This window comes from Myotis lucifugus, unplaced genomic scaffold (genome assembly GCF_000147115.1).
Source record: "Myotis lucifugus unplaced genomic scaffold, Myoluc2.0 scaffold_196, whole genome shotgun sequence".
Taxonomy (NCBI): Eukaryota; Metazoa; Chordata; class Mammalia; order Chiroptera; family Vespertilionidae; genus Myotis; species Myotis lucifugus.
Genome location: NW_005871244.1, coordinates 300,056 through 315,756, shown reverse-complemented (window position 1 = coordinate 315,756; position 15,701 = coordinate 300,056). Strand labels below are relative to the sequence as shown.

Genomic DNA, 15,701 nt, shown 5'->3' with positions numbered 1-15,701 from the left:
CCCAAAGGCTCCTGTTGGAAACCACCATCGCTGTGGGAAACCTGGCCATTGCAGGTGAAGCCAAAAGCACCTTGTCCCAAGTGTAAGGAGCCTGATCATTGGGTCTGTGGCTGTCCTGGGTCCCGAAGGGGACGTGGGCCGGAACCACTCATGACCCTTGACTGAGAAGGCCCTCTACTCGAGCCAGTTCCCAACAAGAACATCCACTTGAATGGGACGGAGCCAAGGGTCACCCCAGATGTGGAAAGTAGAAATGGGAGCTGCCTACTCTATGCTAAATAACTTCTCTGGACCTCTACCTTCCGACTCCTGCCAAGTAATTGGGGTTAGTGGAAAACCCTCTATCAGGAGATTTACTCCTCCCCTGTGTTACCTTTGGGATCAAACAGCCTTTTCCCATCCATTCTTGGTGATGTCAGAATGTCCTATCCTGCTTTTAGGGAAGAAAACCCTCAGTAAACTAGGGGCACAAAAATTCAACACCAAGCCAATATCTTTTTCTCTGAAAGGGTCCTTGAAACTGAGGAAATTATAGATCATCCCATAAATTTGGACTGATGGAGTACCCGGAAGGGCTAAGACAGCAATACGTATAAAAATAAAACTAAAAAATCCCACAAACTTTCTCCATAGGAAGCAATATCCTATAAAGCCAGAGGCCAGAAAAGGACTTCAAATAATAATTATTAAATTCCTAAAACATAGGCTATTAATTTCTATTAATTTGCCCTGCAATAAATACTCTTATCCTCCCTGTTAAAAATAAAATAACATGGAGACTATAGATTAGTGCATGATCTACAAATTATAAATGAGGCTGCTGTCCCAATCCACCCTATAGTTCCCAACCCTTATACTATCCTAGGAGAAATACCTTCTCAGATCCAATGGTTTTCAGTCTCAAGGATGCTTTCTTTTGCATTCCTTTGAGCCCCTGCTCTCAATGCTTACTTGCCTTTGAATGGACCAAGGAGGACAATACAAGCCAACTACTAAACTGGACTATACTGCCCCAGGGCTTTAGGGATAGCCCTCAATTATTTGGGTAGGCACTAGCCAAAGATTGCAGGGACCAAATTCTTGAAATGGGGCAGAAAGCTCCTACAATATATAGATGATTTACTCCCCCTCGGAGGAAAAAGGAATACAGCATGCTATTAAGACTTATACACTGCAAGGGACATCAAAATAAATAACACAAGGAAACAAATACCTGATAAAGTTGCAAAGGTAGCCGCCACCTCTGAAGATATATTCTTGGGAGCACTAATTCCATCCTTACCTACAGAACTACCAACCCCTAAATATACCCAAGAAGAAATACAATGGACATCCCAACACAGTACACCAAGGGGCCAACAGGATGGTTCCAATTAGAGGGACTCGTTTATGTACCCTCAGTTTTACAATGGAAAATCATAAAAGCCCTCCGTGAATTACAACAGTCCCTCAACTCATTAGCCAATAAAATCTTAGACAATCGTATTGCCCTAGACCCGTGGTTGGCAAACTGCGGCTCACGAGCCACATGCGGCTCTTTGGCCCCTTGAGTGTGGCTCTTCCTAAGCCTTAGGAGTACCCTAATTAAGTTAATAACAATGTACCTACCGATATAGTTTAAGTTTAAAAAATTTGGCTCTCAAAAGAAATTTCAATCGTCGTACTGTTGATATTTGGCTCTGTTGACTAATGAGTTTGCCGACCACTGCCCTAGACTATCTCTTAGCTGCAGAATGAGGAGTTTGTGCTATTCAAAATACTGCATGCTGTACCAACATCAATAATTCTGCTAAAGTAGAAACAAGAGTATGTGAAATTCCAAATCATGCAACCTGGTTAAAAGGCCTCAGAGAAACCCAACTTTTGCCCGGTATGGTGACCTCACTTTCTTAGAACTGAAAATATTGGTTATGGTCTCTCTTTGGAAGTCTTTTAATCTCTCTCCTCGTCATATTAGTGATAACACTGTTTGGTCTTTGTTTGTTTAACCTACTTGTAAAATTTGTCTCTTCCAGGTTACAACTAGTGCACCTGTAAATGATGTTTCGCCAGGGTTTTCAACCCGCCCCCCCATACACATACGCAGAGACAACTCAACCCCTTGATCAAGCTGGCCAAAGATTCTGATTCTGAGAAACCTACCCTCTGCCCTGACAGACAGCAAGAGAATGAGACCCAATCCCCAACTTCGCCCGTTTGTCAGCAGGAAGTAGCCAGATGATTGTCTACGTCCATGATCTCCCAATGAATTGGGTCTCATAACTCTTGAGGGGGGAAATGTTAGAGTAGGTAGTTAGATAGATATGAGCAGGGCAGAGAAAGGACAAAAGGACCAAAAAACCGTGCTTAGGTAAACAAAGGAAAGGATGAATAGAAAACTAAAACAGCCATCAAAGGCTGAATGGTGCAGGAGATTAGTACAAAGCATGGGAGGGGTAAGAATAAGTCAAAAGCCAGGACTTAGACCCAATGGGGCACTCCAGCTTTGCTTGATGTACTTTCTCTTGAATAAAGCTTTGCTGCTTGCTGCAATTTCCCCGTGTGTTGAACTCTTTCCTCCGGGAGACATGAACCCGGTCTTGCTGATTCCCAGCGCCACTGACATTTGTATTCACAGCTAAGTTTTATTATAGCAAGCAGATATGCAACAGAACCAGCAATGGAAAAAGACACAGGCAGAGTTTGAAGGATGCCATGCGCAGGCTTCCTTATGTTGTCTCCCTTCCACAATGAGTCAGGCAGAACTGGCTGTTTCCTAGCAACAAAAATGCAGCAACGCACGTGTGATGTTTCCGCCCAAGGAAGCCATTAGAGACTCAGTGCCCAAGGGTTTTGTTGGGGGCTGGTCATTAGACACTCTGCCTAGCATGTACCAAAATTGCAGACTCTTAGAATGAAAGCAGATGATAAGCATAAACCACACTGTTTGCACAAAGTCTGAGCACAATGAGCCATCCTTACTAGTTAAGGAATAGTGGAAACACTTCCCAAATGCAAGTTTCCAGCCAAGGGCCAACCTTTCAAAGGATAGCAGGCTTTGTTAACCCATTTCTGGATAGTTGACCCCTTGGACCTTGGATAAGGCAACTTTTACAACACAATGATCAGTTGGATCCCTTGCATCAGGTGAGACCTACCTGCAGTATTATCCTCAGTTATACCCTATAGGGGTCCAAGATTTCACCAGTTTAAACAAATCCCATTAACCACAAAGATTTATCTTAGAAAGTCAGGTACCTTCCTCCTTAAATTTCTATATTAGCCCCCTTTTACCTGGCTCATGGCAGCCATTCAGGCACAGTGTACTCTGGTCAGTAAGTGGAAGCTGACTGGAAAGCCATTAGGCTGAGGCAGTGTTGGGATAGTCAGGGCACACACAGAAAGTGAAGTCCCAGAGGGCACACATGGCACCCCTGGAAACAGAGGATGTCTAATACTTGTTAGGGTACCCAGAGCAAGACAGACATTAGCCAGGCAGTAGGGGTTAACAGGGCCCCCAGTGTCGCCTCTCACTATGGAGCCTCCTGCCCAGTCCAACCAAATAATTGTTTAGTCCTTGGTTTCAGAGGGACTGCCTGAAAGCATCCAGTTTCCTTCAGTTTTGCTTCCATCATTCCTATCGTGTGTGGACACCTAGAGGTGCTCTGCATGGAAAGTGCAGGGGATGGTGCCACTCCTGCTGCCTGTCAGGTGTGATCTACAGTCAATTTGAATTCAACGTACTCACAGCAGCTTGGAAATGAAATACCATGAGGCATTTTTTTTTTCAGGAAAAGGTGAAAGCTTCCAGGAGCAGTTCAGGAAAACAAAGATCATTAATGCTTTCTCTACTCCCTGGCACCTCCCCAGGCTTTATTATTATTATTATTATTATTATTATTATTATTATTATTACTAGAGGCCCGGTGCACAAATTCATGCACCGGTGGGGTCCCTCGTCCTGGCCTGAAGGATCGTGCCAAAACGGCTCTCCCACATCCCCCGAGGGGTCCCGGATTGCAAGAAGGCGCAGGCCAGGCCAAGGGACCCCACTGGTGCACAATTGGAGCTGGGGAGAGACATGGGAGATTGGCCAGCAGGGGAGGGACTGCAGGAGGGCTCTAGGGGGTGTCCGGCCCCTCTCACTCAGTCCCTATTGGCCAGACCCCAGCAGCAAGCTAACCTACTGGTCAGAGCGTCTGCCCCCTGTTGGTCAGTGCACATCATAACCAGCGGTTGAGTGGCCTTAGCATATCATTAGCATATTACACTTTGATTGGTTGGACAGCCAACCGGTCGACCGGACACTTAGCATATTAGGATTTTATTATATAGCATTATTTCTCCATGGTTACAACATCGGTGTGTCTCACTCAGTGATCACAACCTCACATTTCCCAACCATTTCATTATCCTCCAAACTTTTTGTCTGGAAAGCTTGTATGCAAGAAGAAAAGAAACATTTTCCCAGCAAAACATTTTTATACAATGTAACCAGAAAGACACATCATAATCAAGAATTGATGAGGAAGAATCCTGAACTTTCCTTTTTTTTTTCAAAATGGATTTACATAACCTCCCATTCCTTTGGTCCTAATCATTTCCCCAGTGAGCAGCCTAGAAAAAAATGAATCCCTTGCTGGGGACGGCTGCATTTAATAATCAAATGTCTTGCACAAGGGTGTCTAGCAAGAGAGAGGTGAAGGAAGTAGAGTCAGGCTATCAGGTCATTGGTACAAACTGCAAGTAATCTGAAAAGTTGACCATAGCAAGTCAACAGCAGTGCCATCTCCAAGAAAGGGTGGGGAGTCTGACCGGTGGGGAGTAGGTGAAGTGGTCACTCCCTGTGATGTCCTTCCCTAGCTTGCAGCGTTCAACAGTAACCACAAGTTAGCCTCTGGTTAACTTGCTGATTTCAATTCAGTAACCACAATTAGTCTCTGTGTCAGAAATATGAAGCCAACCAGCAGCTCAATTATACAGGCCCTTTCCTGTAGGCATTTGTATGATATTCAAATGTCATGTTCACTCATCATCCGTGATATTTTCGTAGTTTGTGGTCCTGTGGAGGCTGTCTTAAGGAGGCAACCATTCCAGAATCTGAGTCCAGTTCTTTGAGATAGATGCTCTTTCATTTCAGCTGAGCACAGCTCACAGTGAGGCTGCAAACAGCTGCAGAAGCGTGTCAGGTTTCAGCTTCCGGTCAGGCCCTGGCAATTAGAATCTGTGAATGCAGGATTTTTTAAAAAGCCAATAATATTGTAATAACTGTGTACATTGCCAGGTGGATACTTGAAATATCAGGGGGACCAGTTTGTAAAGTATGCGATTGTCTAACCACTACACCTGACACTAATACAAAAAAAATATTAGATGTAAAATGTAATTGAAAAAATACAATTTTTTAAAAAGCCAGTGGCTTTTCCCCCCCAGTACTAGCAAAGTTGAGACAAGGAAGGGCCAGACAGCTGTATTCCCAGCCCAAGTGATAAGAAAGGCTTTCCTAAAACAGACGCACTCAAAAATATGTACATGTGGCTGGAAACCAGCAGCTTCTACTGCCAACCACCTCATTTCAACAATCGCACATTAGCACACTGGGTTCAGACCTCCCACAGTGCCATTTTTTTTTACCTGAAGATTGACTCTCTTTTCATCATGTCCCCCTTTTTCCAGAGGCTCCAACAGGCACGAATAAAAAAATAAAAATTCGTGATGGGGTCTTGTTCTTTTCCCAGAGTTGAAATTGCAATCTGCCCACGGGCAGCAAAAAGCAAGGGAGCTTTGATGCATGTACAATTTTTCCCCTTTGCAGCTTTCCCTGTCAGGATGATCTATGTCTCGCACGGATGAAATGGCGAGTATAAAATTTTACATCAATGTTGATGATACACTCAGGTGTGATAGTCATAAAATACAAAGCCTGTTACAAAACACACCTCTTTCCCCCCTCAAATCCCCTAGTCTTAAAAGCAGCACATACAGGGTTAACGTTGCAGCGAACAGCAGATCAAGCTGCAAAGTCAGGAGGGGCTGTGCCTGAGCTGAGGCCGCTGCTAAGCTGAAGAAAAGGCTAGAATGTTTTTTTTAATTTGTTTTAATATTTATTGATTTCAAAGAGGAAGGGAGAGGGAGAGAGAGATAGAAACAATTATGATGAGGGAGAATCATCTATCGGCTGCCTCCTGCGCTGAATCACACCAGCCAACCAGTCAGGCTGTTTTTTCGTTTTCTTTTTTTAACCCTCCCCCCTCCGGTTTACCTAAAGACTTGCTCCAGCCCTGGGGGGACTATTTGGGCCCTTTCTCCTCCCACTTAGAGGAGAAAACAAAAACTAAAGCCATGAGCTGAGCTACTCTTTCCTCCCTGTAGCCAGCACAGCTAAGAGCAGCCAGGAGATGCAGCGAGGCCACCTGCCTATGGTTGGATTTAACTGTTACCTTTCACAAGAGATGACAGCCCAGTTGCTGTTTAACACTATAGGTAACTTCATAGCCACTCGGACCCCGGGATTTTGTCACCTTCCATCATTGCTTCTTTTTTTTTCTTGAGTAACGCTGGAGCCACATTTCAGTGAGTCAGGGTTGTTTTATTGAGTCCCACCCCTGCCACCATATCCAGTGATTCACTATAAGGACTCAGAGGACTCAGGATATAGTTGTATTTATAGCCAAGGTTATAACAGAGAACGGATATGCCATAGAATCAGCAAGGGAAAAAGACACAGGAAGATGCCATGCACAGGCTTCCTTATGCTGTCTCTTCCTCCCACCAGGGGTCACACAGAGCATGCTGTTGCCCCAGCAACGGAAATGCAGCAACCCATGTGTGTTATTTCTTACCGAGAAGTCTATTACTCAGTGCCCTCGGTTTTTATTGGGATTTAGTCATTAGGCACCCTCTGCTGAGCACATACCAATATTCCAGATCCCCAGAAGGAAGCAGATGTTTGGCATAAAACACACTGTTTGCACAGTGAACCACCTTATCAGGTAGGGAATGATGGGAACCCTCCTGAAATCAAGTTCCCAGACTCTAGCCAAGGGCCAACTTTGTGAGCAGGCCTTTAGAAGGATAGCAGTCTCAGGCCTGCTGTGTTAACCGCTTTCTGGGAACTCACCTTATTCAGTCTCAGAATAGCAATACTAATACTACCACCACTGCTGGTATGATTACTAAGAATAGTATTAAAATGTAGAATGTAGACATATTCTCCCCATTCTCTCCCAATTTTTTCATGATTGGTCTATATCTGTTACCTGAATCCTTGCATACTAAACTCTCACTTTGAACTGTCATTAGTCTTAGTTCAGTGCTCACCACCAGCCCTTAGGTCAAAAACTCTCTGGTCATTTTGGTTTTCTGAAGCTTGTTCTTTTTAAAAATATGTTTTATTGATTTTTTTTAGAGCAAGGGGAAGGGAGAGGGAGAAAGACAAACATCAATGATGATAGAGAAACATCAATCAGCTGCCTCTTGCACACTCCCTACTGGGGATCGAGCCCGCAACCTGGGCATGTGCCCTGGCTGGGAGTCAACCAGCAACCTCTTGATTTTTAAAAAATATATTTTAATTGCTTTCAGAGAGGAAGGGAGAGGGAGAGAGAGATAGAAACATCAATGATGAAAGAGAATCATTGATCAGTTGCCTCAAGCATCCTCCCCACTGGGGGCCAAGCCCACAACCCGGGCATGTGCCCTGACTGGGAATGAACTGAGACCTCCTAGTTCATAGGTCGATGCTCAAACACTGAGCCACACTGACCAGGCCAATCAGCAACCTTGTGGTGCATGGGATGAAGTCAATTCACTGAGCCACACCAGCCTTGCTCTTATTTTCTACATGCTCAAAATATTTTTCTTCATCTTTAAAGTCCAGTAATTTATAAGAATATGACTTGGTGGTGATCATTATGGGTAAATATTGTCAGGTACACAGTGTGCTCTTTTAAAGATCTCTTCTACCCCTCCTGCCCCACCACCACCCACCCCCGCCCACCAGGGATACCAACTACACCTTGAATTTATCCCAGAACTGATACTCTATTCATTTTTAAAGTATTTTTTTCTTCTACATTTTAGTTTGGATAGTGTCTATTACTATGCCTTCAAATTCACTAATCTTTTCTTCTGCCCTGTCTAATCTTCTATTAATCCCATTCACGCATTTTTTAATTTCATATTATAGTTTTCATCTCTAAAAGGTCTATTTGGGCTTTTAAACATCTTCCATGTCTCTAGTCAATATGCTTAAGTTAGGTTTTTTTACATTTAAAATAAAGTTTTAATGATTGCTTTAGTGTTCTTCACTATTCATAATATGTACCATTTCTGAGTTTATTTGAATTTTTTTTCTCCAAATGATATGTCATACTTTCCTGGTTCATTGCATGCCTGGTTATTTTTTACTGGATGACAGACATTGTGAATTTTATCTTGCTTGGGGCTGGATATTTTTTCATTCCTATAAATGAGAACAGAAGCTTTATTCTGGGACACAGTGAATTTAGCTGGGAACAATTTGATTCTTCCAGGTCTTGCTTTTCAGCTTTATTAGGCAGGACCAGAGCATCATTTAGCCTAGGGCTAATTTACCCCTATTACTGGCCTCCTAAGTACTCTACTCAATTCCCTGTGAGTCATGAGGTTTTCCACCATACCTGGTAAGATCAGAAACTATTATCAGCCCTCTGTGAACTCCCTCTAATCCTTTCTGGTGGTTCTTTGCTTAGCCTTGAATAGTTTCCTTACATGCATGAGCTGAGGAATACTCAGTTGAAGACTCAAGAGGGACCCTCTGCAGGTCTCTGGAGCTCTTTCCATTCCAATGGAGTCCTTGGGCTCCTTGGACTCTCAGATCCATCTCCTGAACCCAGGAAGAGTGCTGGGCTCTGCTTGGATTCCCTCTCTCAGCACTGTGACTGGAAACCATCCAAGCTGAGGCATTAGCAGGACTCACTTCATTTATTTCCCCTTTCTTTTTTATTTTGTTTGTTTCCCCTTTCTCAAGGATCACTGTTCTTCCTTGCCTGATGTCCAACATTTTGAAGACCATTGTTTCATATATTTTATCATTATTTTAGTTGTTTCAGCTGGAAGGGTAAATCTGGTCCCTGTGACTGCATCTTGGCCAGGAGCAGACCAAGTCTGGTGTGCTGTCTCAGTATAATTTCAAATTGTTTATTATTGCAGGAAGTTTTCCTGAATTATAGTTTTTAGTATTTGTTTTTTCCTTTGGTCTGCTTTTCTTTATTGAGGAACTCCTATGATGTATTAATTGGATACTTTTTTAAAAACTTTGATATTTGTCATTTGCTTTCAAATATTTTTCTTTATTTCCTTTTTTAAAGTTTCCTCCTCTTTGCCTTCTATTTCTCTTAAGCCATCATGTATTGTACTTACTTGCTTTGTGTTCCTTGTCATTTATTCTGAAAGATTTTTCTTTTTTTTCCAAATATTTTCTGAAATGTGTCAAATAATTCCTGAAATTTTCTTGTTCTTATTTATGTTGTTCTTTCATTGTCTTGCATCATTTTCTTAATTTTTTTTAGCTTGTTTGCATTAGCTAATTATAGTTTTGATCTCTTTGGTGAGGATATGTTTCTGGCATGCTTTCATTGCCTCTTAGATGGTATTCTACCCCTTAAGCTCTTATTCTTATAGCAACATTGAATGGGGTTGCCCTCAGTACATTTTTGTTGCTCTTCTTTATATGAAATTAGCTTTCCTTAACTTTTGGAAGGAGGTGGGGTTCGGGGTAGTTTCTCAAATGTCGGAGCTCCCTCTTCTGTTGTTTTAATTCTGGCAACTTGGTTCTGAGATTTCTGGGCTCTATTTCTCCACTTTGATGTGGACATTCTCTTTCCTTATTGAAGTAGGCTAAACAATGGCTTCCTAGGGGAGATCCATGTCCTAACCCTTGAAACCTGTGAATGTTACCTTATGGCAAAAAATAAATAAATAAATAAATAAATAAAAGACTTTGCAGATTTGATTAAGGATTTTGAGATGAAGAGATTATCCTGGATTTTCCATGCACGCCCTAACTCCATACAGTAACAAGTATCTTTATAATAGGGAAGCAAAGAGAGATCACACAAATAGAAGAGGAGAAAGAGATATGACTACAGGGGAAGATATTGGAGTGATGTGGCCATAAGCCAAGGAATGACAACAGCCACCAGAAGTCAGAAGAGGCAAGGCATGGATTCTCCCTTACAGCTTCCAGAGGAAGCATGGCCTTGCCAACACTTTGATTTCTGGCCCAGTGATTCTGACTTTGAATTTCTGGCCTCCAGATCTGTGAGAGGATAAATTTCTGTTGTTTTGAGCCATCAAGTTTATGGTCATTTATGACAGCAGCAATAGGAAACTAATACAAATTTTATACCGAAAGTGGGGTGCTACTGTAACAAATACCTGAAAATATAGGAATCACTTTGGATTAAACCGTGACCTTCTGGTTCATAGGTTAATGCTCAACCACTGAGCCACGCCGGCTGGGAAGGGCGAATGTATTTAGTATGTGGGGTGGATGTCAATGTTTGAGGACCAGAAGGTGGGCTATGGTAGGTTGTATAATGGCTCCCCAAAAGATATTCATGTGTTAACGTCTGGAACCTGTGAAAGCTACCTTATTTGACAAAAAAAAGTGGGGGGCTTTGTAGATGTATTTAAGTTAAGGATCCTGAGATAGGAAGATTATTTTGGATCTTCCAGGTGGGCCCAAAATACAATCACAAGTGTTCTTATATGAGAGAGGCAGAGAGATGACACAGACAGAAGAGAAGACAGTGTGACCACAGAGGTAGAGTTGAAGTGACATGGATGAAAGCCCTGCTGACACCTTGATTTGGGCTCAGTGGTACTGATTTAAGACGTCTTGCCTCCAGAACTGTGAAAGAATAAATTGCTGTTGTTAAAAGCCACCATGCTTGAAGGAATTCGTTACAGCAGCCATAGGAAATGAATACACTTAGTTTCTACTGTCTCAACCAGCTCAATTTTTATTTCAACCCTAGCGGTTTCTCCTAAGTACAGATCCCTGTCCCAGAAGAGAGCCTGGTGGATTAGTGGATAGTGAAGGATTAACTCAGCAGGACTGGCTGTCCAAACCTTGCACATTTCAAAGAAAAGTTTGGACCTTGCCAGCTGTTGGAAGATAACCTTAAAGCCCTTGGAAATATCCTGCCTGTTAAAATTATCTTTGTTTATCTGAGTCCATGAGCCGCACCAGATCGTTTATTCTAACACTGTGATTTATGGCGCGGGTGAGGGGGTGCCTGAGCCATGCAGTATCAGCTTGAACTTTAGAGGGACTGAGTAACTAAGATCAGCCATGCCTATGTGACTGACCTCAATTACAAATTCTAGACATCAAGGACCAGGTGAGCTTCCCTGGTCGGCAATACTTCATGTGTGACCCACATCTTACTGGTGGGATTAAGCACTGACTAGATGACTGCTCTGGGAGAAGAGAATTGAAACTTGCTCGCCCTATGTGCTCTTTTCCATTGCTGATATAAATCTCTATCCTTGTGTGTGTGTGTGTGTGTGTGTGTGTGTGTGTGTGTGTGTGTGTGTGTGTGATAAACTGTAACCATTAGTATAACAGCTTTGATAAGTTCTGTGAGTTCTTCTAGTGAATCACTGAACCAGAGGGTGGTCTTGGGGACCCCAAGCACAATCAGTCTTAAGAGCGCACAGGAATTGGGCTGCTCCAGGCCCTTCAGACTTTCCTTCAGACACTTTGCACTTACTTGCCGCAGATGGAGCAAAATGCCTCTCAGTTTCAGCTCCTGAATTCAAGTTAGCTTGCCATCCCTGTTGAGCATTTTATCATTCTCCTATTCTCAGGTATGACAAATGCCCCTTACTTCCCTCTGCTTTTTCCTACACAGATAACTCTACCGTGTAGTTCTCATAGCTGGTGGTGACTTGGCCTCACTCACATGCATTTTAAGATTCACAGATATTTCAGCTATTTCTATGTAAACAACCCACACCAAAATTTAGTGGCTTAAAATAACCATTTTATTTCTCATAATTTTGTGGGTCAGGAACTTGAGCAGGGGCTCAAGGGGGTGGCTCATTTCTTCTCCATATGATGTCTGAGGCAGCTGGAATGAGATTGGAGCATCCAAGATGATTCCATCACAAGTTGGCGCCTTGGTGCTAGTTGGCAGCTGTGGCCTTTATCCTCCTGCACATGGCCTTTAAAAAAATGGTGTCTCATTTTAATTTGCATCTCTCTGATGATTTCTGATGTTGAAAAAAAATGGTGCCTCATCCTCCAGGGCCTCTTTCTGCAGAAGGATAGCATGGACTTTACTATGAAGTGTCTAAGTTTTCCTCTCAATAAAGCAGAAGTTCAAGACCTCTTAAGGCCTGGGCATAGAAGTCCCAGAATATCATTTTATTGGCAAAACAGAGCTTAAAACCAGCCCAGACACAAAGAGTGAAAGAAAATATTCCCCATCTTGATGGGAGAAGTAGCAAGCACATATGGGAATGAAAATATTCTTTGTAGCCATATCTACAGAAAATCTACCATACTGGTATACTATGTCCTCTAGTTTCATTATGAATGTTGTCCATGGGTTTTGATTTTGCTATCTGGTTGCTCTATTTGCATGTTGGCATGAAAAGAGATTTAATAAATACTCCACTGCTCTGACCAGTGTTGCCAAGTGGTTAGAACATTGGCCCATGCACCCAAGAGTCGCAGGTTCCATCCCTGGCCCTGATACCCAGGGAGGCGACCAATCAAGAGAATTAACAAAACAAATCAAAACAAAAACCCTGCTCCGCTGCTACCATGTTCCCAGCATTCCTTCTAATTTTAAAAATTTGCCCAGAAAAGAACAGAAGTTTTGGGTGAGGGCAGAACGAGGAAGTAAAAACATTCTAAATGGTTCATTCTCCTGAGAAATTAGGATAAATGCAAATAACACATTTGTGTATGTGTATGTGTGTTTAATCTACCAATTGAAATAATTTGAATCATGTTTATGAGTAATGGAAGGCTAACCACCAGTTGAATTGATAAGCAGAGTCGAACTGACAAATTACTAATAGAGGGACAATAAACAGAAACAACAAACATGAGACATTGAAAAGGAGTAAACAACAAAGTAGAAAAAGGGAAATAGTTCTTGATGGAAGCCACAAAACCAAGCATATCGTTAACAAATAAAATGGAGTGATTCTCCTGTAACAGACTGTAAAATTGGGTTAAAAACAAAAGCTGTGTGGCCCTGGCTGGTGTGGCTCAGTTGGTTGAACATAATTCCAAGCACCAAAAGGTCTCCAGTTCAATTCCTGGATCCCTGGTTAGGGCACATGCCAGGGTTGTGGGTTCGATCCCCAGTAGGGGCCTGCAGGAGGCAGCCTATGGGTGTTTCTCCCACTCATCAATATTTCTCCCTCTCCCTCACCCCTCCTCTCTCTCTAAAACAGTGGTTCTCAACCTTCCTAATGCTGCGACCCTTTAATACAGTTCCTCATGTTGTGGCGATCCCCAATTTCATTGTTACAAATTGAACATAATTAAAGCATAGTGATTAATCACAAAAACAATATGTAAATATATGTGTTTTCCGATGGTCTTAGGCGACCCCTGTGAAAGGGTCGTTTGACCCCCAAAGGGATCACGACCCACAGGTTGAGAACCTGTGCTCTAAAATCAATAAAAACATATTTATTTAAAAAGCAGTGTTTTTTAAGCATAGTATGCTTACGATATGCTAAGGCTGCTCAACCGCTTGCTATGATGTGCACTAACCACCAGGGGGCAGACAGTTGACCCGTTGACCAGTCGCTATGACGTACACTGACCACCAGGGGGAAGACGCTCTGACCGGTAGGATAGCTTGCCGCTGGGGTCCAGTCAATCGGGGCTGAACGAGTGGGGCCCGACACGCCCGGGAGCCCTCCTATGGTCCCTCCCCAGCTCTGATTGTGCACTGGTGGGGTCCTTCGGCCTGGCCTGCACCCTCTCAAAATCCGGGACCCCTAGGGGGATGTCGGAGAGCTGGTTTCAGCCCCATCCCACAGGCCACTTCCCTCGGGAGGGTGCCAGACTCAGGGCTCACGGCTGGCGAGACTGATTGGGCGTGAGCCAGCGGCAGGCACAGTGGGGCCAGGATGAGTGGGAGCAGCAGGTAGGAGCTGCAGGTGGTGTTGGACTGTGGGTTTTGGCCTGATCCCCACAGGCCACCTAGAGGGACTCCACCCATGCACAAATTCATGCACCGGGCCTCTAGTTTAAAATAAAGAGGCAAAATTGAACCCTATGTAAGGATACAGCAGATAAATGCAAGCAGAACAAAAGCAGGTCTGATGTGGTAATTATCAAGTTAAAATCCAAGGTCAAAAGCATTCAACAGATAAATAAAAGACATTATGTAATAATAGAAATGTAACAAAACCTTAAAATCATAATTCATAGTCTGAGATTAAACCTCTTTCAGAATATGATGGATTAAGTTAACAAAAACAAAGGTAAAAAATATATGAAAATTATAATCAATAAACAACATTAAATAGACATAAAAAGAACTTCATATCTTACAAGCAGACGATATACTCTCTACTCCTATATCCTTAAAAAACATTCCCTGGTTAAGGGCGCTATAAGGCCATGACATGCTGCGGGCTCACCAGGGCCAGAACTGGAAGGAGGAGGTGATGACCAAGGAGATCTGGCTGCAGGGCTCACTCAAGACCTCCTGTCTGTATGGGCTCCCCAAGTTCCAGGATGGAGACCTCACCCTGGACCAGTCCAATGCCATCCTGTGACCACGGAATCGCTCCCTTGGGCTGTACTGGAAGGACCAGTGGAAGGCAGCCCTGGTAGACCTGGCGAATGATGGTGTAGAGGACCTCCACTGTAAATACATCACCCTCATTTATACCAACTACAAAGAGAACTAAGTGAAGGAAATGCCAGGGCACCTGAAGCCTTTTGAGATCCTGTCGTCCCAGAACCAGGGGGCCAGGCTTTCATGGTGGGCAGCCAGGTCCTGCCCCCCTGCTGCCTGGAGTCCTTCCCCCTGCTCTCTGCCTGGGCCTGCGGGGCATACCTCTGACCCAAGCCCAAGGGCTTTCTGGCCTCCCTTCCTGCCCCCTAACATGTGAAACTCCCCATCAATGGCAATGGGAAACAGTGAGTGCTTGTGGCACCCTCAGTAGGAGGCAGGGCTGCCTTCTTCCCTTTCCTCAGGACCAATAAAATTTTCAGGAGAGAGAAAAAATGTAGGGCTTTTAAGGATCACATTCTCTGATAAGAATCAACAAAAACAGAAATAAATTGAAATATTACCAAAATATCTTAACCAGCTGGAAATTAAGAAACATAATTCATTACACCAACACTTGAGAAAAGCCACATAACCCTGGCCCGTGTGGCTCAGCTGACTGAGTGTAGTCCCATGCACTGAAAGGTCATGGTTCAATTCCCTGTCAGGGCACATGCCCAGGTTGTAGTTCAATCCCCAGTCAGGATGTATACGGTAGGCAACTGATTGATGTTTCTCTCTCTCCCTCTTCCTTCCTCTCTCTCTAAAATCAATGAAAACATTTAAAAAAGAGAAAAGCCACATAATGCTATTCATTAATATTAAAAAGTATATAATACAATTCAGTAGCCATTTATATTAATAATAAAAACTCAAATTAACAATCAAAGGAAACTACTTAAAATTTAGAAAATCATATTCCAA

At 43.2% G+C, this 15,701-nt stretch overlaps 1 pseudogene; it reads left to right on the top strand.

Moving 5' to 3' along the window:
• The first annotated feature begins 14,625 nt into the window (after window positions 1-14,625).
• On the top strand, window positions 14,626-15,149 carry LOC111827632 (annotated as a pseudogene).
• The last annotated feature ends 552 nt before the right edge of the window (window positions 15,150-15,701 follow it).